The sequence below is a fragment of the Delphinus delphis genome, chromosome 14 (assembly GCF_949987515.2).
Source record: "Delphinus delphis chromosome 14, mDelDel1.2, whole genome shotgun sequence".
Lineage (NCBI taxonomy): Eukaryota > Metazoa > Chordata > Mammalia > Artiodactyla > Delphinidae > Delphinus > Delphinus delphis.
Window position 1 is genome coordinate 13,268,118 of NC_082696.1, and position 25,690 is coordinate 13,293,807.

General features: G+C 37.9%; 1 protein-coding gene and 1 long non-coding RNA gene across 3 annotated transcripts in view; one reads left to right on the forward strand and one right to left on the reverse strand.

Annotated features, from left to right (window-relative positions):
- RGS17 (regulator of G protein signaling 17) overlaps positions 1 to 25,690 on the forward strand; it is an 87,225-nt gene that overhangs the window by 7,566 nt on the left and 53,969 nt on the right. The gene's annotated exons all lie outside the window — the stretch shown is intronic.
- LOC132436837 (uncharacterized) overlaps positions 22,958 to 25,690 on the reverse strand; it is a 76,027-nt gene continuing 73,294 nt past the window's right edge. Inside the window, exon 3 of the long non-coding RNA XR_009521895.1 lies at positions 22,958 to 23,334. This is a non-coding gene — a long non-coding RNA (uncharacterized lncRNA). The remainder of the gene's footprint in view (positions 23,335 to 25,690) is intronic.

Sequence of the window (25,690 nt, forward strand, 5' to 3'; positions counted from 1 at the left end):
GTTGACCTCAAAGTGTAGAAATATCTGCTCCTTCTACACTTGGAGGTCAGTGAGCCTAAAAGCTGCTAAGCAGAGGCTCAGATAAGGGGAAGGGAGAACAGGAAGTGGCTCTGCTGGGGGATGATTTACCATCCACCACCATGTCCAAACAACAGAAGGCTCGAGGCTCAGCCCTCCCCAACTCCCAATTCTCCCTCATTAAAGTGAACAAATTGTCTGCATATATGTGTACTGTGCCATTTTCCCCCTCACTTAAAGGCTACCCTGGGTAATCATCATCATATAATTTCAGGTATGTTAAGATGTTGGGTGAGGGGGTGAGCAAAGGGAGACAGCGAAAGTGATAGCCCCACCCTTCCTAAGGATCTGCATTTCCCATACAATAAAAATATTATAATTTTTTATCCCGATATTATTGCAGTTCTTTCACTGATAACAATCTTTTTGTAATATAGTAAGTTGACCAGAAATCCAGAATAATCTTTTCGGATATGAAAAGAAAAACTACATTTGATTTTGAAGAAAACCATCTTCAGCACCTACTTGTTGAAATCACTAGAGTGATCTCGAAATCCAGCAACTGGATTTATCCTGATCTAGGATGATTTGATACCATTTATAAAGTCAAAGTAAAGACTTCAAGTCCTTCCTAGCAAAATGTTGTGAACATACAGTTAAATTGCCTGTATATGGTGACGAAAGATATTGACATTATGAATGAATTAACTTGAAAGTAAGCTAAACCCTCATTTCAGCCACCAAATTTAACTCGCTAATCATTAAACCTTTAATTAGGCTGTCAATAAGTAACTATATGTGCTAATTTGGGGTCTCAACCTATTTCTTTCTCAATTTATTTCACTCAGCACCACCATACAGCATTTTGCTGGTGACTTATGAGTTTAGCATGGTCAAGACTCTCTAGAGGGCTTCCCTGGTGGCGTAGTGGTTGAGAGTCCGCCTGCCGATGCAGGGGACACGGATTCGTGCCCTTGTCTGGGAAGATCCCACATGCCGCGGAGCGGCTGGGCCCATGAGCCATGGCCGCTGAGCCTGTGCGTCCGGAGCCTGTGCTCCGCAACGGGAGAGGCTGCAGCAGTGAGAGGCTCGCGTACCAAAAAAAAAAAAAAAAAAAAAAAAGAAGACTCACTAGATAAAAGCACAGGAAAAATGAATATCTTTTTTGAAGGCACTAAGGCATGGTTATGCTATAAAGCAATATAATAACCAATATAACTTATAAACTGTTATGACTAACTGAATGCTGCATTTTGAATTAGAGTATTAAATACTTTAATGTAAATTAGAGTACTAAATACTCCTGTGTAAATTGAAATATAAAAATTTTCCTTCCCTACTGTTTGGGTGGAGTGTAACATTTCACTCCCCCATTTCTCTCTTACAGTGTTACTAGCAGCAGTAGTAGTAATAGTAGTAGAGATATTTCTACAGAGATAAATTGAAGAGGAAGGAATATAAATTCTTTTTGTACATCAAACACTTTACAGAAAAATAGGTGTTTATGTTATTTTATATAATTTTTAGGATAGTCACACAATTTTGTGCCTGAAATTTAAAACGTATCAAGAACTCAAATGTTAAATCTGTCAGGGAAAAACACGAAAACAAAAAAAAACCCTGCTGTTTTATTTCATTCTGCTGATCAAGAATAAACTAGCCTACTGTTCCTATATTAATTCACTTGCTTCTCAGAATAATCCTATGAAGTAAGTTCTGTCATGTTGGTCTGTCTCTCTTCATTTTATAAACAAGGAAACTGAAGCAAAGAAAAGTTAAATAACTTGCCCAGAATTAGTCGCTATTAAGTGGCAGCCTGTGTCTTTAACTTCATTTCTGTGGATTCTAAGACTTGATCCTCAAGACCAGGGGTTGGCAAATCACAGCCAATGGGCAAACATCTGGCCCACTGCCTATTTTTGTTAATAAAGTTTTATCAGAACAGACACACACACACACACAAGAATAAACTGGCCTGATTGTCATATCTCTGCTAGTTTATGAATAAATGATGTTGGCAATTTTGATTCAAGCTATTAGAGCCCGTGTTTTCTTCATCAGCTCATGTCCAGTGATTGAATTTTTGCTGCTGAAGAAATATTTCAGACTAAATCCAGTGTTTAATGACCCACCTATATTTATATAAATGATGGATTTAGTTGAAGGATATATTTATGTATTATTTTTAATGCTGAAAACCAAGGGCTAGAGAAATCCTTGTATACTGGAATTGTTGCAAAATTTAATATTTTGAAAAGACGTTTTATGTGTCAATGTTTGAGACTATGGGTGTGTTTTCCCTTTTTGTTTATGGGTTGAGAGCAGGAAATAACTGACCTGATGCCTGTGCAATCATAGCCAAGCGCTGGGGAGGGGATGATACATACTTGAGAAACAAAGAGGAGACACCAGTGATGTAAGAAAGAAAGTCAAGTAAAAAGCAGGAAGGCTAGACTCAGAAAACGAGACTATTAGCTAAAATCTTATTACATCTTAAGGTATAATATCATTCAGTCATTATTATGTAACTCTGCTGTATTATGTAACCACCTCCAGTTTCATAAATTCGTGTGACCTAATCTTAAGATGGTAATTTTTTCCATTAATTCAGTAATTTCATTGACTGAACATCTGAGTAATACAAGCGGTGTTTCGTGAGGTAGAATTTCATTAAATAAATGTTCATTCCAGGAAGGAAAAAATGTACAGAACTTTTCTTGACCTGACATAGATTATGTTGAATAGTTACAAAATTCTTGTAGGTGATACCCCAATTCAACCACATTGATAAAAAAAATCTGCTCCGAATTTTCTATTTAAGTGTAACTACTCCTAAATCCATCTTCTATAAAGTTAACTTTATTTTTGTGACATAAAGGGATCTTTACACTTTACTTTATAATACCAGCAATGAATAAATGCACCTGTGAAGCTTTGCTTTATTGAGCAGTGGGCAGTACAATGACTTAATATCTAAACTATTTATTAAGACTTCGGGGGAGTGACAAGAGTGCTTGAAGGAGATTATTTTTAAGGACATGTGGATTTATGGCTTAGTAGGAACACTGAAAATACTTATTTAGTGAAGCTGCTTATTATAGCCAAAATCAGCGTTGGCACTGAGTGTACTGGCCTCTGACCACTAGCCCCAGGAAAGTCCCAGTCTGGTTAGATCTCAGGAAAAAAGAAGGAGGTCATGTGCTTGAAAGTAGAGCTCACAATCTAAAAAATTAAATTATGAACAGGCAGAAATGATGGAAAGAGAGAGTAGTCTTTTGGTGCACCTATAAATATGCCTGCGTGGGTCTGATTTTCCAAGTGTTTGCGTTCGATTCACAACTTGCCTTCACGTTCAGCTACTTATTCCTTTCACCTTTTTTGTTTCCTGCCTCCTTATTCACAATTAATGCAACTAACTAGAGCCTTACTCTGGAATTGGGAATAGTGTAATTAAATAAATCATAGTCAAGGCTAAAGGAAACTAAAGACTAGTTGAAGAAAGAAAATATGTATGTAAATTGGGATTACTGTTATATTCTAGGAGTGAAATAAAATGCTGTGAGGAACTTTAGATTCATTTTAAATGGCCAGACCAGGATCTGGCAAAAGTGTTTTTGAGGTGGTAATATTTTCTCAAACTATTGAAAGTCAGAATTTTTTTTTAACATCTTTATTGAAGTATAATTGCTTTACAATGGTGTGTCAGTTTCTGCTGTATAACAAAGTGAATTAGCTATACATATTGTATATATGTGCCACATCTTCTTTATCCATTCATCTGTTGATGGACACTTAGGTTGTGAAAGATGGAAATTTGACAGGCAAAGAATAGCCTTCCAGGCTCAAAGATAATGTAAAGAAAAAAAAGCACAGGACTAGGAAAAGTTGAAAAATACTTTGTGGCACAGTTTTCCAAAAATATATAGTACATGCAGGAAATCACAGGATGAAGCCAAGAAGAAGACAGATACTGGCAGGTGTTAATATCCAAGTGAAAAGCTAGCATTGTCCTTGACAGACCCAGAGCGCCATGGGCACCATATGAGTAGAGGATTACAGGGTGAGGATTGCGCATGTCAGGTCTGGGCAGTGGGGAGGAGAAAGGCAGCAGGAAGACGGGTTCAGCTGTCCAAGCGAGAGAAGATGAGGCCTGAACTGGGAAACGGCCAAAGGCCAACCCAAGGCAGTAGGAAGATGATGTCATGAAATCACGTTCCGCTCAGAGCCTTCAGGATTTGGTCGCCAATGAGATTTAGAAGATGTGAAAAGACCCTTAAAGCTGATATAGAAGATTTGAGCCTGTGTATCTAGGTAACACAGATGCCATTAAGACCTGGAGAAACCAAACTGATGAAGAGGTTAGGGAGGAAACAAGCTGAGTTCAGCTTGGGGAAGGGTTTGCCACACCCATCAGAGTTCTAGCAGATGTTTCCCAGGCTGTGGATTAAAAGCCTGCTTGATTCAGTAGGAAGCAACAGGTCTGCTCTTAAGCTATGTCAACAGAGGCACAGAGTGTCTAGAATGAAGTTGATGACACTTCTGCAGTATTCTGCATTTTTCAAACCATAACTAGAATACTGTTGTGAACTTCTTTCCTCTGGACACCGTGGTTAGAGGTTTGCGATACAAAGCCAGTAATTCATGTGAGAAGTGATTATTGGAGGCATTTGTACTTTCTTAAGCTGGAATAGAGTGGTCCCCCTAGAGAATATGTGTGTTTCTCCATTTGGAGAAGAGCCATGTGAAATGATTAGACTCATTTTAAATTGCCCCAGTGACATAACGGGAATAATAAAACCATATGGCAGAGTTGTAAGCAGATAATACGGGCAATGCCCTGGCACACATTTGGCATTTAATGTATCTTAGCTCCTACTGCTCCTCTTAAAAATAGCATTAGAACCAGTGGGCACATGTCACTGAGATAGATTTTGCCATCCTGTTAGGAATAACTTTTTAAAAGTCAAGGCTGGCTTCGTAGATGGGCTGCCTTGAGAAGTGGTAAGTTTACTGTCAAATGCTCAGTGGACAAAACTGGCAGAGATGTTATAGAGGAGCGTTAAGGGGTTAGGAGGGGAGAACTGCAAAAGGCTTCATTCTGACTCCAAGGTGCAAATCGCTCCAGGGAATTTGGAATGCAAACTCAGGAGAGAGGCTAGAGCTAGAAATAAACCTTGAACATCTTTTCCTCAGAGGTGACAGTAGTAAGTGATTGCCAAAGGAAAACGTGTAGAGAGCAGTGAGAGCTTAGAATAGAATCCTGGAGGATATCTACATTGAATGAGCATGTGGTAAAAGAAGGAAACTAAAATACATACACACATATATATATACATTCATACATAAGATGGTCAGAGTGAAAAAAGAAGTGTTAAAAAGAGAATGAAGACGCTGTAGTATACCACGAAACCGAGGAAGTGGAATTGTTTTTAACCAACTTTCTTCATATTTATAGTAATCTTCTAAAAAGATCGGAAAAAGGAGACAGTTAAAAGAAGGAAGAGCAGCTGAGTTATGTCATGTGGCAGAAAGGGTAAGTTCAGGACCAAGGCAACACGTTAGATTTTGCAACGAGGAAGTTCCTTGTGATTGTCTAGAAAGCACTTGTGATTAATGATTTATACACTTTCTGTTTCCCAAAGGTTTGAGGCAGCTTAAATAAAAGCACTTTCACAGAGGGCGACGAAAATTAAACAAAACAAAGATAAGAAGCCACAAAGAGAAATAAATGGGGGGAGAGGGTGAACGGCCACAAGACATGGGTAGGATTGTCATCATAACAGGAGCGCTACATTTCAGCTCTGAGGTTCCAGCAGCCAAAATAAAAGGGTTTACAGGACAGGTTACCTAGAACCCGTTAATGAAAGAAAACAGTTTTTCAGGAGTTTTGGGTTCTTTTTCCCCCGGCACTAAGTTTTGTGAATTGTATATTCTATGGATTCTTAGATAAGGAGCAGTGACATATTAGACAGTGGGGTCAACAGTGGTTCTGCTGAATCAGGTGCAGGCTTGCTTTGAATTGCTGTTTCTTTTTTAAGCCCTTGAAGGTCAAGTATATAGTATTAAGATGAAGTCTGTAAAAGCCAGTAAGGCACTGATCATTTTAGACGAGCCGGACATCTGGATACTCCTGAGTCTGAAAAATCACATATAAAATAGCATTAGAGATGAGGGCATCCTACACAGGAGATGAGGACAGTTCCAGGTACGTGGGGGAGAGAGGGCCTTGCGACCTCAGGTCCTTTGCACATCCCACCCCCTCTACCTAAACAACTGTCCTCCTGATCGTTCTCATCACCCACATTTCAGTTCAAATGTCACCTCTTTAAAGAGACCTTTTCTGTACTCTCTAATGTTGGCCCTTTTTTATTCCTTCCTTCATCTGTCACTTTTTAATAATAACCTGCTTTATTTAATTCATAGCACTTACTGCACTGTTAAGTTATTTTATTTATTACCAGTCTCCCTCCTTCCAACAGAGAGGATGTAAATCAGTACACCAGACAATGCCAGGAACAGAGTAGGTGCAGCATATGTGGAAGGAAGGAATGTTCTGTGGATGGGGGGGTGGGGAACTCAGTTCAGTATCGATGTGATAAACTAAATGGATGGCAGTTCTGGCAGCGGAGTAAATTCTCCCTGAAGTGCGAGCTGAGAGGAGGACGATGATTATGATCGTGACACATTTCGTACTGGGAATCTTAAGAACACTGGGGCTTGGAAGAAGAGCACAGATTCTCTGTACATTTTCCTTTCCACTCACGAAGCAGGGGTACTGATATGAATGGTATGTTCATGAACATTCATTCATTGATCAGGGTTCTAAGGGGTGGAGCTTAGGGAAGCATACAGAGGGCCCTACATTGTGGCAAATTCCCTTTTCTTCTACTTTTGGATAAGACTGTTTAACGTTACCCACTTAACTCTTTTTCTTTTTCTTTTTTTTTTTGCACGGGCCTCTCACTGTTGTGGCCTCTCCCGCTGCGGAGCACAGGCTCCGGACGCGCAGGCTTAGCGGCCATGGCTCACGGGCCCAGCCGCTCCGCGGCATGTGGGATCCTCCCGGACCGGGGCACGAACCCGCGTCCCCTGCATCGGCAGGCGGACTCTCAACCACTGCGCCACCAGGGAAGCCCCCCAGTTAACTTTTGAAGAACATCTTTCAAAAATATCGTATGCTATTTTAGCATAAATAACAGTTGCAGGACTCTTTCTCAAAGTAAATAGCTATTAGGTGCCTCTCCTGTTATGATCCCTCCCGGCAACGAATAATAAAACCCCTATTATGTTAAGGAGTGTCATTGTTGGGGGAGGGGGCACGTGTATGTTGGCAGCCCAAGGAATGCATCAAAAGGTAAGGTAGATAGCTAGTGGGAAACAGCCACATAGCACAGGGAGATCAGCTCGGTGCTTTGTGACCACCTAGAGGGGTGGGATAGGGAGGGTGGGAGGGAGGGAGACGCAAGAGGGAAGAGATATGGGAACATATGTATATGTATAACTGATTCACATTGTTATAAAGCAGAAACTAACACACCATTGTAAAGCAATTATACTCCAATAAAGATGTAAAAATATATATATATGGCCTCAAGTATAAATCAAGTCGCTGACATACAAATAGGAAAGCAGAGGTGCCCGCTGAGAGGAGCTCCTGCATACTGGAGAGAAAACCGGACCCAACTGATGCAAGACTGAGGCCAGAAAAGGAGGTGAGCCTGAGAACACATGGAGCATAGACTAGTTATTTGAACGAACTAGGGAGAGGAGAGGACTAAATAGAGAAGAGGTCATGGCAGCTTGAGGTGGGCAGCAGAACCCAGGAAAACTTGTTTTCAATATTTATTTTAGGTTTGGAAAGGACTAGGGTTGTTGGCAGTGAGAAGCAAAATTATCAATGGAGAAGGTTTGGGGAGAATGGCATGACATTTCTTGGAGCACCGATTTTATTCATTCCTGAGAAATGTAAAATGTTTCTATGTCAAAATAAAAACAAATATTAGGAAACAGCATATAATATTTATCATTCATTTAATGTTAGACCTAATGCTTAGAAGGAATTTTGATTATTTGAGCCCTATTTTGGGCTTTGCTTCCAGACTCTAAGGTACAAGTCTGGCATTTTAGAGGTAGTGGAATTTCCCCAAAGTTATGGACAGGCAAGGGATTTTAGAATCATAGAGCATAATAAGCTCAAAAGGCACCTTGAAACTATCTGAGTCCACAAAAATAATGGGTTCTTTTTTTCCATCATCTCCTCATCTCAAATATTTTAACTCATAGGCAGAAGAAAGATGTCGTGGGACAAATATTACAAATTGTTTTTTTTTCCTAATGGCTTTACTGGAAGCATCCAAAATGACAAAAAGTGTTTTCAGCTTAGAAGAAGGCAGAATAAAAAAAATAATCTAGTTTTCCTTGCATACTGAATGAGGAATTTTGATCATATTAACTATATTACTTAGTCATTGACCAAATGTTTGGCTGTTAAAATAAACAAGTAAACAAAGAATTTCCTACTTATAGTTTGTTAAATTGTTCCACAAGGGGATGTTGATCTAACAAGTGTTGCCTTTGTGTAATGAGCAAAAGTAAATTACTGTAGTTTTGACCAGGTATAAATCCAAGTTTCAGAATGAAAATGAGTGTCAAAAGATGTCACAAATTCATTGGGAAAGCAGCTTTTTGAATGCAATATGAAATAAGGTTGATTTTCATATACGTTCATTCTCTTATTTGAAGGCAGAGTAGTGAACTGTCATTCAAAAGTAGAGAGATAAACAGGAAATTGAAGTTCAGATAATAGAAATTAAAGGAAGAAATCAGTGTTTAACTGCAGCTCTTTCAGAAACCAAATTTGCCTTCTGTAATGTTTTGTGGTTAGTTGTTTCTAATGTCCCACTCCATTTGGCTTCTATAGGAAAATCTGGGAAGGAAGAACAAGTGATTCTGGAAAAAAGTTGTAAAGTAAAAGGAATTGATGCTGAATAAGAGGCAGAATTTTTACATATGGTTCATCCAGTGAAGTTTCTCTTTTAACAAATGCTTATTGAGCATCTACTATGTGCCAGGCTCTGTTCTTGGAGATTCAGATTTATTAGAGGACAAAACAGACAAAAATGCCTGCTTCCATGAAGCGTATATGTTTGATCTTTGATTTTTTTAATTGACTGATAGAGGGAATCCTTTGTAAAAGCATTCAGGGTCCTTTGTGAAGCTGGGTTATCAAATATATGTACAGACAATGTATTACTAATAGTATATAGTATATGCATATGTTATATATATATTTTTTCTTTTACTCCTCCATTAATTGCAAATAAATGAGGCTAAATAAGAGAGTACCAAAGGCATAGTGGCTGTATCAGACTGAAATATAATGGGAATTTTCTACATTTAATTCTTTAAGAAACTGACATGACATCAGTCCATTTCGAATCAATATATTGTACTACTCCAAATATATTAATTGCAGTTCAGAAGATACCAGAATGAGAGGTCAGAGGAAGGAGAGTCCACTATCCTGCCTTCTCTCATTCAAGGAAATATAGAGCTGATAACATCGCAAGTTCTGGGCACCAGGGGGAGAAGTGAGCTCATTTTTCTTAGGCTAGAAATCTGACTTCCCTCCAGGAATTTCCCGGGAGTGAGCTGCCTATTTCATCCTTATCCCTTAGCTGTTTCTTGCATTTGCCTGCCAAACTTGCTTCCTAGTGTTCTGGGCTCTGAGGTATATTTCAGAGAATTTAGAGCACAATTCACTAATGTAGAATTTTGAGGAACATCAGAAAATTTAGATCACATTTAACAGAGGTAGAAAACCAAAAGGAATATGTTCCTGAAATGTCTATTTAGGCAATAAGATACGAATGCAGTTTTACTGTGTCTGAGCTCTCGGAAAAAATTATATATGGAAGCAGCATAATGTGCAGAGCCAGAATGGGAGTGAAATGAATGAAAATGAATAAAGTTGTAAAAGAGAAGAGGCAGCTTAAAATTATGAGGAAGGATGTAGTCCTTTTCTTTTTCTTTTTTTTTTGACAGGTGTTTAGCAGATTGCCCTATAACTGAGTTTCCAATTATGTTATAGGAGAAACAATATTTTCTAAAAGAACTCACATGAAGCAATCTGACCTCCCCTTTTACCTGTGATTTGTTTTAGTTCATAATGACATATGCAGAATCACAGAATGGCTTTGTTTTCAAGGATGGCATTGAAGCAAGAACTGATGAACTATCAAGAGCTGTTAGGGATTTGATCACTACCAAGGGGAAATGATGGAAAGATGTTAGGGATTTGATCGCTACCAAGAGGAAATGATGGAAAGATGTTAGGGATTTGATCGCTACCAAGGGGAAATGACGGAAAGATGTTAGGGATTTGATCGTTACCAAGGGGAAATGATGGAAAGATGTTAGGGATTTGATCGCTACCAAGAGGAAATGATGGAAAGATGTTAGGGATTTGATCGCTACCAAGGGGAAATGATGGAAAGATGTTAGGGATTTGATCGCTACCAAGGGGAAATGAGGGAAAGAAATCTGAATGTATTCCAAGAAAATAAGCACCTCATGCTCTGGTTGGTATTGTATTTGTTTTGCAATGATGGGCTTTACAAATTTACAAGTATTCCACCTCCACTTGCGATAATTTAAGGCTGAACACAGCAAGTGATATTTTTACAGCTGAAATTTTAAATAATAATTTTTAAATTTATGTATTTTTGGATGGCATTAAAATTTAATTATCATAGTGCCTGATATGGTAGAAAATATAGTATAGACTTTAAGAAGTTTATTTTTACTAGTGATTGTTTTATACAATGTGAAAATTTTATTACAGAATTTATTTAGTTTAACTTAAAATAACAATTAAAGACTTCATAGTGAGATGAAATCAATTGAAAGTGTTAAACTTGTGTTGAACTTGTTTTTTGACACTTTACATATAACTGTAATATTAGATGTTTGCAAAAACCTTGGTGCGCCAGTGGTTCTGAGTATACTGCTAAAATGATGTTTAATCTTGAGATGGGATTTAGGAGAACCGAGTTCTGGCTATAGCTGTAAAGCTGCTCAGTGGACCCATGAATCCTGGCATGACAAAGAACTGTAATATTCAGACAAGATCACTGTCAATGTCATCATATTTATGGTGCCTCTCACTAGTCATCTGGGATTGCTGATCAACAGTGGACCCTGATGCTTCACGAAGTAGTGAATTCTCTCTCCTAAAGGAAGATTTCAGATGCAGACTCTATATTGTTTGAGGATGAACCTCTCCATTCCCTTTCTTCCACCACTGTCCTACTTGCAAAGACTAATATACATACTTACCTCCAGAAAATGGTTTCTACTATGCCACTTTTGTGCCTTTGCTCAGACATTTTTTGCCTAGGATGCTGTACATGTGTCCCTTCACTTTTCTAAATCCGACCATCTTTAAAGGTCTAAGCTCAAGTCCTGAGACCTTCATAAATCCTTGTCTGGCCACCTCCAAGTGGCCTCTCCCTCTATGGAAACTTTCTACATCATAACAATGACACCTGTATTCTTATCTTCTCCATGAGCAAACCCTTTCCCTTCCCATATTCTTATCAAAAGGTGGCACCTACACAGTCACCCACGCTGGAACACCAACAGTCAACCTTGACTGCCCCCCCCAACACCCTGCTCATATCTAACCTATCCCTAACCTAGGCTTAGTCTACCTCTTGGTTACTTCTTACCTCTGTCCCATTCTCCACTTTTGCTCTTCCAGTTCACCATCAGCATCTTGCCTGGACTACTGCAACAACCTCCTTGCCAACATTCTCACTTCTCTCCACCTGTCCTTCACACTGGCACCAGAATGACCAAACATGCCACTCCTGATGCTGCCTTATACTTAGGAAGCATGCACTGTCTCCCCATCATCTGTAGATAAAATTCAAATACTTTGCATGGCTCTGTTCCTGATTCCCCCCTCCCTGTCTGCCCCATTGCTCTTTTTTTTTTTTTTTTTTTTTGCGGTACGCAGGCCTCTCACTGTTGTGGCCTCTCCCGTTGCAGAGCACAGGCTCCGGACGCGCAGGCTCAGCGGCCATGGCTCACGGGCCCAGCTGCTCCGTGGCATGGGGGATCTTCCTGGACTGGGGCACGAATCTGTGTCCCCTGCATCGGCAGGCAGACTCTCAACCACTGAGCCACCAGGGAAGCCCCCCCATTGCTCTTTTATTCTCAGGCACCCAATACCCCAGTCACATTGAATGAATAAATGAATCTATCTTTAAAAGGTAGGCCAAGCTATTGTAAGTCTCCTGGTTTTTGCTCATGTTGTTACGTCTAGATGGAATGTTTTACCTGCCTTTATGTACTTGGAAAATCTCACCTTACATATTGCTTTCAATAGAACTACCTCTGGCTACTGCAGGCATAAATCTGTGCTTAGTCCTCCACAAGTGAAAACTTGATACAGACTTTTATGATCTCACAGCCAAGTCATAAGCTTATTGAGAGTAGGGAACATTTTTTTGGAGGGTTGCAGAAGCTTTTCTTAAAAAGCCCCACACAAATAATAGGTCTCTAATAAGTATTTATGTGTTAGCTCTCTGTGAAGCTGGAAGCTGACCTGTCAGCACTCTTTGAAATGTCATGCTTTATAACCCAGCAACAAAGGAGACACAAAGTAACGTCTGTTTGCCAGGTAGCCCAAGATTAAATCAGCCTGATGCAGTAGGCATACCTGGGATGCCTAGGACGGAGTCACTGAAATTGACCAGGTTCCAAATTCCATGAGGCTACTCTGCCTAAGGTTATGATCTTGCTTTGAATGAATCCCCAAATCGTCATGCTGGCCTGCAAGGCCCCGTGTGATCTGTCCACACCTCCCTCTCTAACCTTCTACGCCTACCCCATACCTCTCTGGATCCATCCCTTTCCATTCTCCCCACTTGCTACTTGGCCCAGACATACAGCTTCTTATCCGTTCATGCAGTGGGCCAGAGTATTCCCAACTCAGACCTTTTGTTCCTCCTGCCTGGAATGTTCTTCCCACAGACATCCATGTGGCTCACTCCCTTACCTCCTTTATCTTTCTTTGTTCAAATGTCACCTTTCAGGGACACCTTCCTTGACCACTGTTTACAATTGCAAGCTGCTCCTCTCTTTTACCTTGTTTCTCTCAATAGTACTCAGAAGTTCTGTGTGATTGTTATGTCTTTTATTCACTACTGTATCCCAGGTACCAAACAGAGTCTAGCTCAAAGTAGCCATTCAATAAATATTGGTTTAATAAATCAATGAATCCATGTGACATTTGCAACAGCTCTTCCTATATAGCCAACAGATATATTTCTCTTTGAATAAACTTTGTGTCCATGATCCAATTTCAGGCCTGGTAGTTAGTTAATGTCTGACCTTAGTCAAACATGGTTTGGATTAAGAGTCATTTATCTTGGGTTTCACTCCTGGCTCTGTCACTTTCTAATTATGTGACGTTGAACAAGTCATTCCATCTTCCTGGGTACGGTTTGTCTCATTTTTAAAACAGGGCTAATAATACCTAATGAATGACTAGGAATAGGACAAACTATAAACTTCTGTAAGCATGTTAGTTGGTAACTATTTTTATTTATTATCTGTGGGAGGAGCTGAAGAGGCAACATGGCATAATGAAGAGTTTGAACATAATAATCAAACAGATATGGATTTGAATTCTGTCTCCAGCACTTATTAACTGTATGACTCTGAGAAAATTTGCCTCCTTTTCTATAAATAGGGAAGATATTTTATTCATTTCAGAACGGATTGAAATACCAAATGAAGTAACATAGTATACCATGTTTCAACAGTTCTAAGATGCACATTTTTTCACATTTTAACATTTCAGAAATCAGTATGCACTTTACAACTGATGCTGTCTTCAGTTCAGTGATGTGTGGTATGTACTTCAAAACTTTCATATGTGAAGCATGATGGTAATTATAGCTCAGAATCTTTCAGGTCACTGACAATTTTAAGATATTTTCCTCTCTTCCTTTATTGGGAAAAAGTGGCCTTCAATGAATAATGATAAAATGGTCAATTTTGTCTTAAAATATTTAATAGCCATTATTTTGACAGGTTGTCTTTAAACTTTGTTTTTCTGATTTTAGCCAAAAGAAAAGAAATTATAAATTAACTTAAAGCATTAACCACTAAGTAATTTGCTCAGTTTATTTCCTCTTAATAAGAGGAAGGCACTTTGTTTTTCCGTGTCCCTCTCCCTGTGTCTTCACCTCTAGTTTGGTTTACGCTTTCTCTCCCCTTCAGTTTGGTCATGAAGGGCAAGAATAGAAGAATATCCTGGCAACCCAGCGCCACACTGTAACATAATACGGTTGCTAGGAGAAGAGAGTAGCAGCTGCACTTGAAAAGAACACGTGGCTCTCTCATCCCAGAGGAGCCTGTGGGCTGTGGCTGAGACCCACAGATCGAGGCAGGGTTCTCCACCCCGCCTTCTGCAGAAGGGCATGGAAATATAACTCTCCTATCATGCCCTACATAAACGGCAGGAATATTTTATACCCCATTTTAAATCAAGTATAAACACGAAGGGAATAAAAAAGTTACTACTAACGATGTCATCATAAAGATATGTAACATTTCAGCCCATTATTCCTTATACACTCTTCTCTTAAACTGAAATGACTAATCCAGTTTTCTAGTCTAGCAGTAGGTCATTACTCAATGTTATATCATCCTATATACCTTGTGGCTTGTGTAGTGTCCTGGTTTTCAGTTAACAGAATTAGAAAAGAATGAAGGGTGCTATATGGGTTATTGCAAGAAATTCTGCACACATTAGCCATATTCTTTGTTCACTAAACTATATAAATTCTGAGATGGATGTAGTAAATTTCCATAATGACTTTCAATCGAGAAAGCTCATTGCACAATTCATTTTACTCATTCAGCAATTATGGTTGAAATTCTACCAAGTACCAGCCAGTAAGTGTCAGGGCTGCGGCTAAAATTAAATATTTTAGGATAGAACACATAAAACAAGACACATACATGATGAAACTAGAATGCCTAATGTTTGCATTGTACTTTTCCTTTATGTGAGGAGGGCACCAAAATGTTTTGGGCTTATCCCTCATTAGCATTTGAAAGAAAGTTAATATCCAGAAAAATAAATATTTTGGGAACAACCCATTAAGCCAGCCCACAGGTGGCAACTGTGATTAGATTCCTTCACATGCACAGAGGCCCTGGAGGGACTCTAAGGGGCACTGCTGTCTGTGACATTGGGTCACAGCCACAGGAGTGAGATGGGCTAAAGAAAGCCAATGAACTATCCCTGAATCATTTCAAGGAAACTTGGATAGTTGTCCATCGTAATGTGTTCATTATGTGCTTAATGGGCTCTGGACAAAGTCCAGACTCAAGTGTACATCTATTAGATTCTATATCTACATTTTTGAGACTCAGGAACATCTGATTCTGTTCATCTATCTGCACGGCCTTTATAATTCAGCTACTTTCATTTTTCCTTTCTCTGAAGAATTTGTTAACCAGATCAACATATAGGAAACCCTTCTAACTCATGAGCCGACGCCAACTGATTCTTTGATTCTTTTTTTCCCTTTGATCCGAACATTAAAAAACGAGAGCATTAGCTTCCATTTGGGTATGCTTCCATCCAAAATAAAAACAGAAATAGGTTACAGAGTGATTGGGATATGACTTCAGTACGGAAACTAAAGACATTTTTTTTCTTTGATTAGGAAAGACTAAAGATTTATCCAATAATATCCAATAAAAAGTTCCAGTACAGCTCATTATCCTACTCCTTCAGAGCCCAAATCATATTTCTAGGAATGTAACAACTCTAGAACTGGTCTTTCTGTGTGTTCACATATGTTTGTACACACACACATTGTATTTGTAATTCTACTCAACTTGAGAGATGTCTGAGTTTTGCCAGGTTTACCCCTAGAGAAAATGACGGAGTGTGTCTCTGGTGTATTGCATTTCCTATCCTCCCTACTGGTGTCCCATCGGACCTTTCACAGCGTCATCTCGTGTCTACTGTTAGGACTTAATGAAGGACTTAGGTGATAAGTCTTATCACTTCCGTAATAGAAGGCTGCAAAGGAGCAAAATGTCTTCAAAGTACAAAGACAGGTCACTGCGTTGATGGAGAGCCAGACAACGAATTTGATCTTTCACTGGTAGTTACCACTTCACAACCACCCAACATAAATAATCACCAAGGGAGGCATATACTATTAACTGCTAAGGTCAATCCTACCCGTTCCCATTTCCATTTTATGAAGGGATTCTGCTGTATACAGCAATGACATCTGCCATTACTTTTTTTTTTTTTTGCGGTACGCGGGCCTCTTACCGCTGTGGCCTCTCCCGCTGCGGAGCACAGGCTCCGGATGCGCAGGCTCAGCGGCCATGGCTCACGGGCCCAGCCGCTCCGCGGCATGTGGGATCCTCCCGGACCGGGGCACGAACCCGCGTCCCCTGCATTGGCAGGCGGACTCTCAACCACTGGGCCACCAGGGAAGCCCTGCCATTACTTTTAAATCAATAGCATACGATATAGTCACGAATAGAGAAGAATAAGCATGAACTTTGAAATCTATAAGACTAGGTTCAAATATGAATTCCAGTGTTTAGAGCATGGGCAAATTTGCTTAGATTTTTTGAAGCTCAAATTTTCATTTGTAAAGTGGAGAGAATATGTACCTGATAGAATTATAAGGAATAAATTAGGTAAATTAAAACATTGAGCAATAACGTCCCATATGTATTAGTACTTAAACTATTGTTTCTAGACAAACATTGATATGGAGAATTACATTAGAATATAAACAAGAAAGGACAGATAAACTGTGACAAATAGGAGCTTATTATTGCCTCTTAGAGAAAAAAAATAAAATAAAATGTATACAATGTGGCAGTGTATGACACACAAATAAAAATACTGTCTTTAAATACATAAATTGTCTGATACTACTTTCACATAAAATTTTGATTAATTAGAACACTCAGGAGACAGGAGCCTCTAGGTAAATGATCTGCCAGGTTAATTAAGGCTCAACAAGTTTCCTTTAATTTCACGGGGAAAAGTCCTGCCAAATTGAAAATGTGTTCGTTCACTTTTCTGCCCCCTCAAGGAGACTGTCCTGAATGTAGACTGAGTTGGGGGCTGGTAGCATCTCGAAAATACCATTATTAAAACTAGTTCTTGTTTAAAGGGTTATAGATTTAAAGAGAAGAAGCTGAAGGTGGAGTAGTCAAGTAACATTTGAGGAATGAAGGGCCAAGTGCTATGACAAGTCCTTTCGTGAATATTTTCTCCTTGAATCCTCATAATAATACTCTGAGAGTATTATTCTCCTTGTGGAGTAATAACTGGACAGATGAGGAAACTGAAGTGTAGAGAATTTAGGTAATATGCTTACAGTTATTGAAGTAATGAGTGGTGTAAGCAGAATTTGAATCCAGGACTTCTGGTTCAAAAGCCTCATCTCTTTTTTTCCACCCAATCCATTCTTTACTTTTCTTTATAAAGCTACTCATAAAATACAAAATCACTTGGATTCCAGCAAGAGAGAAACTAGATGTGGGCAGAATGCATATTTCCTCTAAGGACAGATACAGCTATTCTTTTTTATTTATAAATAAATTTTAGAAGAGTTTTTCTCATAATTATGCTTCTCTAATAATAGGGTAGAACCATAATTCAAATTAAGTCAGAATTATACTTATTTTAACTTCATCCCTCCCCACAGGTACTTAAAATTTAGTCCAAATCTTCTCCACTAACTGTTTAAAAAAATTAATTAAAAGTTCTGAAAGTACCTAAATGTAAATCAATAAATATTAAATATAAAGACAAAGTCACTTTTCACTAAACTCTGCTAGAAGAAAAGGAGAATGAAAGGTATAAAAGCCATGGCTTCATTTAAAAAGTGTGTACAAGGGAAAGGGTGGACCCAACTTATTTCAGTTAAGTGCCATGTGGATGTGTGTGTGTGTTCATCTTCATTCTGCAATCTACTATGTCTCGATCATATCATAAAATTTATCATCCAACTCAGTTTCACTCTAGAAAGGCTGTCACCTTGAGCTAAGACATGTGAATATGGACAGTTCCACACAAATCAGAATGAATAGGTCCCCTAACAGTGACCCTAAGAATCTTCCACTGTGGTATTTTTGGCCTTTCTTTCTCTCACCCCCTTGGTGCACCTCCTTATAACTCTTCCTAGGAACATTATGCCTAGGTCATCCTTCTTGCTCACCATTGCCCCTTCCAGACCAGTCTCTCCCCGTCCTCCTCCCTAAAAATCTCCAAATTTGAACCTCATGTAATCAGATAATATCACCCTATACCACTCATTATTGCTGTCATCCACCTAATTCCTGTGTCACTCCCCCTCATTTCTCACCAATTTTCACTCTTGGCGTACTGTCACTCTCACAGCCTTACTTCTAATCTTAATAATTTTAGAGATTCGTCCTAGGGTTCCTTGCCCTCCTTTTTTCCTGGTGATCCTGTTCTCCATCCTATGCTAGACACTCACTCCCTTGTCATGCCTCCTTAAACTGACGCATGGCAACTTTCTGCAACTCCCCCATCCTCTCAATATTGGGGATCAACTTCTCTGACCCCCCGCCTACATTACTCGCTCATCCTTCTCCCAGATTTCAGCAATCTCTTGACCAAAACTTGGTTAATTCATCATCCTTCATCCCCTTGATGTCTCTCACTCCTGGCTGCTGAAGCTTATTAAAAATTCATCTCTGGATCACTATTGTCTAAGCCCTACTAAATGCATAATAGTTGTTCGATAAACATCTGTTGAATTAAAGAAGAAGAAATGTGTGTAATGAACATTTAAACCCGCAGATCATTTTCCTTTGCTTCTGTTCTTAAGAAACGTTTGACCATTCTCTCATGCAGTTACAATGCATATTTTATCAAAATCCACAAATTACAGCTGACTTGTTCACTGCTTTTTCCATGATTTGCCAAAGGAAAAAATAAGTCTAAGTGCCCGTTAAGCTATTACATTTCATTCTTAAGTTACAATCTGACAAGATACTGAGTTGAAACAGCCACAAAACAAACAGATTCTAGATGGGTCTCCTATCACCATTGTTATATCTAAGGAGACTCTCATAAAGGGACAGTCTATACATTTGGCCATGTTTTTCAGATGTTTTCTATCATCTTTCTGAAATCCTTCCAGAAAAGTGAATTTATCTGAACTAAACATGAAAATCAGAGGTTGTCAGTTTTAGTCATTCAGACTGAAGACATGAAGGCCAATTTTTTAATCTGTCAAATTTGAATGTCAAAATTTTATAAAGGAAATTTTCCTTATAGAAACAATGTTTTAAGTTTTAGGTGTTAAATGAACTATTATTTACATGGCAGTGGCCATAGAGCTATGGTAACCTGTGACGTGGGAGAGACTAGAGGTCAATGTCTATCATCCAGTTTGATCCTTCTCCTGTTAAAGAAAAGGAAGGGGAAACCCAATGAGATTAAATGGCCAACTTACTGTGATAAGGAAATGAACCCAGGTTGACAGCCAGGATCTCCTGTTCGCAGCTGCCAAAGCTTATTGAGCGTGTAAGTGGGGAGCAAACACTTTGCCAGCATTTTACATGCATCACAAGATCCTCACAATAAGGTAGTGAGGTAAGTCTTATTATCGTCAACTCTGTTTTTCAAAGGAGGAGACAGCCCAGAGAGGCTAAATAACATTTCGATATTACACAGCAAGTGAGATTCAGCCTCACTGAACTCTTGTTTCCCTAACACTTTATGTCTTTCGTAACCCTGTGCCTTTGCATATGATGTTTCTTCTGCCTGGCAGTCCTGTTGGGTTAGCTCTATTTCCTCCATCCTTATCACCCAACTGAGATGTCTCTACTTTCACAATCCACTCCAGCCCTCTCCTCTGGGTTCCAGTAACACTTTGTTCACACCTCTATCAAAGCCCTTATTTTGTAGCATTATGAATGATCTATTCATGCGTCTTTCTTCTCACAAGACTATTAGCTCCTTAAAGACCCTGTCTTATTTTTCTCTTAGATTTCTTGGACTTAACAGTTATCTAAGACATAGAAAATGTCTAACAAGCGTTGGTTGGATGACTAAATTCTATGACAAACTATGTGTTTTAGAGACCTGAACTGATATATTAAAATTTTCAGGGCTGAAAGCAGTTTGGATTTTAAGTATTGTTTGTAGTTATTTGCAAACCAAGCTACAAATATTTCTCATAGACTAAATAATCAAGTGCCTTCCCATATGGAGAGTCATGCATTTCCTTTTATGACTCAGCAAATATGACTAATATATAATTAGATCATTTTTCATAATCTTCCAATAAAATTGGAGAAATGGCATTCTGGTAAAACCAATTTGAGATTCTTTCTCTTAAAATACTTATTTCAAAGAATCACTTGGAGTAGTTTTAGAAATTCAATTCTGCATATCTGTAGAATAGTGTGTATAACTCAAAAGCCTGCTGTACTACAGATTCAGTTATTAAGTAGATAGATTTTCCTAGAGTAAATACATCTTATATTCAATTTCAAAATCATTTATTAAATGGCAGCATTTTTCCAGAACACAAAGTAGAAATATTTAAAATTATTACTATCACGATACCATTTCAGAAATGTGAACTATTTCTCCTGTTTTATTCATGTCTTTTTTTGCTGCTTCTCTCTTGTTGTTGTTGTTTTGTAAGTATCACATGGTGGCCAAGATATACCCCCTTAAATTCCTTTTAATAGACTCTTTAATATCAAAATATATTTCATTATCAAACATGATGATTTTCTCTCTCTGCTACTCAGGATCTCTAAATAATTTGCCAGTAATTGAACAAAACTGAATTTCATAAATATTGTTTTCCCTCAGAGAATAAGTCAATTAAATTTCTATTTTCCCCAAATTATTTTAATTTTTTTCTTAAAAAATACAATAATTACTAGTAGTCAAAATTATAGAGGCAGAAAGTAAAATGGTATTTGCCAGGGGATGGGGGAATGAGACAATGGAGAATAATTATTTAGGCACAGAGTTGCAGGTTTTCAAGATGAAAGAGTTCTGAAGGGGAATGGTGGTGAGGGCAGCACATTATGAATATATTTAATACCACTGAACTGTACACTTGAAAATGGTTAAGATGGTAAATTTTATGTTTGTATATTTTACCACAATTTAAAAAATTGGGGAAAAAGATAAAGTTGTAATAGTCACCTGAAAGTTTGTTCACTTTGGAAAAAGTGTTAACATGAAATAAGAGTTGCTCAATGATATTTCCCCAAATTTTGTCAGAACTTCATTGAAAACAATTCAGGATTATGGTGCTCTACTTTCAACCCTGTCATCATTAACTCAGTTTATTTATTGAATGCCCACCATATGTCCCGCTTTCTGCTTAGATTATAGTTTAATCAAAAAACATGTTAATTACCTCATTGACTTCACATTCCATGACAGACATATTACTAAGGACATAGGAAAGCATAAACAAAAATAAGTAGCGTATCCATGATGGATTAATAAAAATGATATGCATATTTTAAAAAATACAATGACTCTAAGAAATTCCCACAAAAACATACCTAACAAGTATCAAACTATTCATGAACACATCTGAGATACTGCATTATTATTAAAATTGTTATTTTTGGAGATATTTATTGTATTTCTTTTATTTATATAGATTATGTTAACCACAAAATTATATTCATCTGTGAATGTGGTAATTATTAAAAAGGTTAGAATTTTTTTTAATTGAACATCCTAGTTCAAAAATATTTAACAGAGCTTTAACTGATAACACAACTGGATATTCTATTTGGGAGAAGGTATAAAAGTCCTCCACTAAAAATATATGACTGTGAGTAGATAAAGAATGGGAAAAGAAAAAAAGAAGCCAGAAGATTATTTTGAGACTTCTGCCCTTCTCTCATAGATTGCTTATACAATTTTTAAGTTACCAATATACTGAAAACACCTCAAAGAGCTACAAAAAATATCTGACAAAGAATTAAAGTAATTAATTTGAAGCTCATCTGTATTCTAGTAACACAGAGCCAGGCTTCCTAACTGTGTTCAGTGCTCTGAATTTTCTATATTTCATTTTCAAAGAATGAGTATCATGATGAAAACATGGAAATTAAGGTACAGAAACGCAGAGAACTCAGAGTTGTTCCTAATACAATGGGGATTTTCCCCTCTAGTCATCAACTTTAAATGGGTATCACATAGATAGTTCAACATACCTACCTTAATTCATGAGTGTGTATAAGATTGTGGAAGAGCACATACAGAGAACCTCACCCCTTGATGAAACCAGATATAACATAATCATATTTATATAATGCATTTTCATACACATTGTGACATCTGGGCCTGAGAACAACCCTTCAGGTACTAGAGGATTTTGTTCTTGTTTTACAGACGGAGAAACTAAGGCTTAGCCACATTAAGTGACTTGTCAAATGTTACCCAGTGATTTAGTATAGGTAGGGCTGAAGCTCAAGGCTTCTGGTTCCAAGACCAATGATCTTTTTCTAGACCACTGTGAGTCCCCAGAAAGCTATAAATTGAAATTTGTTGTATATTTATCCCCTTATCTACTAAGTCAAGACTGCATTGGGTAGGTGCCCTTCTGGGTACCTCTCTGTTCTCCGCATCTCTATAGTCTCTGTAAAGTATATGCACCATGTACCCTACCCTTTGATGACCTTCTCACAATGTGTGCCAGTGTCCCCACCACTTGTCCGCTTGTTTACCCCTCATCCTTGGAAAAAACTGAGGAATGGTCATAATCAGGAGTTGGTAGTTAAGGAGTTTGTGGAAGATAAAGTGAGCTTTCTCCTGGGAGAGAAAGAAAGATGAGCAAAACAAATACTTGAATCACGCATGCTTTATTAACTTAGAAAAAGAATCACCATACTGTGTATCAGTGAGAAGACATCCCTGGAGAACAGTGAGTTTCAGAGATACAGAAGGAATCAGGTCAGATTACCCTGGCAATCTAAAATGCAGTTCATCTGCCTGTAGGTAGCGTGAGCATACCATAAAAATATCCAGTGTTGAAGGACACCAACCTCAAATCTGGAACCAAATGAGACACTACATGTGCAATAGTTTTAAAACTAAAAAGAAAAAAAATGTCTCAAGAACATAGAACCTGGTAAGACTAATTAATTACTGTTGATAATAACATTTCCTAAGTAACATCTTCACATTTCTTCATTCCCCCGTGTTATCTGTTGTCATCTGTAGGGCTCTCTCCCCTGATAAAACGAGAGAGGAAATTTAGTACTCTGAAGCCCTGATAATGTCAGGAGTTAGCCAGTCCATTTCCCCCCCCTTTTACTGGTTTTCAGATGAAAGCAAATCATACAGGGGAAATTGAAACCATAACTGCTTCTGTAACACTCTGTTCCTCAGGGGGTACTTGGACTAAAAGGAATGCACACCAGCAAAACACATTTAAGGTACAAGTTATGTGAGTCATCAGATGCAGTTTGTATAATTCCAAAACATTCAGGAGCTAAATTGTACTGGGATAATTTGTGAGCAATGTTCTGACCTCTAGCATTTCCAAGTCTCACTTGACTTTGTAGCTTAGCGGTATTTTTTTTTAAGAGGACTGCGTCACTTTAATTTTGTGATATCCCAAGCCCATTCTGCTCCAAGTCTTGTATAATTGTACATTTTTTATTCAAAAGGCAGAATGAGTAAAGATGGGGTTGAAGGTGAGTGAAGACAAGGAACACTTTATGACAAAACAACCAAACTAATGGGGCATTACTTTAGAATACTGACACCAAAATACTGTAATTTCTTGGAGAGATCTTAATAAAACAGAAATTGATAAAAGCCTCATTGTCAAAAACCAAACAGCAAGACCCCTTTTAGCCGTCCTATAGAAATGTTACCTAACTCTTCAACTAGTGCCATGAAAATCATAAAGTTAAAAATTGCACTTTAATGTTTAGCTGTAACAACAAGGGAGCATTTTCTTCAAACAAAGAAGAATTCTCCAAAGTGAATAATCATATACCATGGGTTAAAAGAAGATGAATTGTGTCTGGACTTTTTAAAAGAAAAATATACAAAAAGTAAATCCAGTAAATTTTTGAAAATTTTTTAATGATTGGCTTAAATTAAGACTTTCTGTACGGTACTAGTAAATGTCAGTCTTAGGATATTTCCAGCTGAATTGGACATTATATTTCGACCAGTTTCTCTGACACACTCTTTCTTTTTCGTCTAAAACTCTCATAGCCTGATCTAAAAGAGTGTCTCGTCAAATACTGATTGAAAATTGATTTTCATTATTTTAATTGCCCCAAATTTACAGAATATTATTATTCCATGGAAACAGCATTTTGAACTCAAATATTTGCATTAGAATCATTATACTTAATGTGTTGATTTTAAGTGTTGTGTCTTTGCATAATATGTAATTATGGGGATATTCACTCAACAACTATTAATAAAGATATTTTTCTCTGAAAATATTCATAGATTTACACTGGATAAAATCATATAAGACAGTTCTCCAGCTTTATTGAAGTGTAACTGATATATCAAAAAAGTACATTTCATGCATACAATTGGATGAGTTTGGATATATGCATATACCTGTGATATCATCACCTCAATCAAGGTTATCAAGCATGTCCATAACCTCCAAAAGTTTCCTGTGCCACTTTTTTAAAATTAACTTTTATTGGAGTATAGTTGCTTTACAATGCTGTGTTAGTTTCTACTGTACAGCAAAGTGAATCAGCCATACGTATACATCTATCTCCTCTTTTTTGGATTTCCTTCCCATTGAGGTCACCACAGATCATTGAGTAGAGTTCTCTGAGCTATAGAGTAGGTTCTCATTTGTTATCTATTTTATACATAGTATCAATAGTGTATATATGTCAATCCCAATCTCCCAATTGATCCTACCTCTCCTTCTCCCCGTTGGTGTCCATACGTTTGTTCTCTACATCTGTGTCTCTATTTCTGCTCTGCAAATAAGATCATCTATACCAATTTTTTAGATTCCACATATATGCATTAATATACGATATTTGTTTTTCTCTTTCTGACTTACTTCACTCTGTATGACAGTATCTAGGTCCATCCACGTCTCTACAAATGACCTAATTTTGTTTCTTCTTATGGCTGAATAATATTCCATATCTTTATCCATTCGTCTGTTGATGGGCATTTAGGTTGCTTCCATGTCCTGGCTATTGTAAATAGTGCTGCATGGTACATGACTCTTTTTGAATTATGGTTTTCTCAGGGTATATGCCCAGTAGTGGGATTGCTGGGTCGTATGGTAGTTGTATTTTTAGTATTTTAAGGAACCTCCATACTGTTCTCCATAGTGGCTGTAACAATTTACATTCCCACCAACAGTGCAAGAGGGTTCCCTTTTCTCCACACGCCCTCCAGCATTTATTGTTTCTAGATTTTTTGATGATGGCCATTCTGACCGGTATGAGATGATATCTCATTCTAGTTTTGATTTGCATTTCTCTAATGATTACTGATGTTGAGCATCCTTTCATATGTTTGTTGGCAACCTCTATATCTTCTTTGGAGAAATGTCTATTTAGATCTTCTGCCCAGTTTTGGATT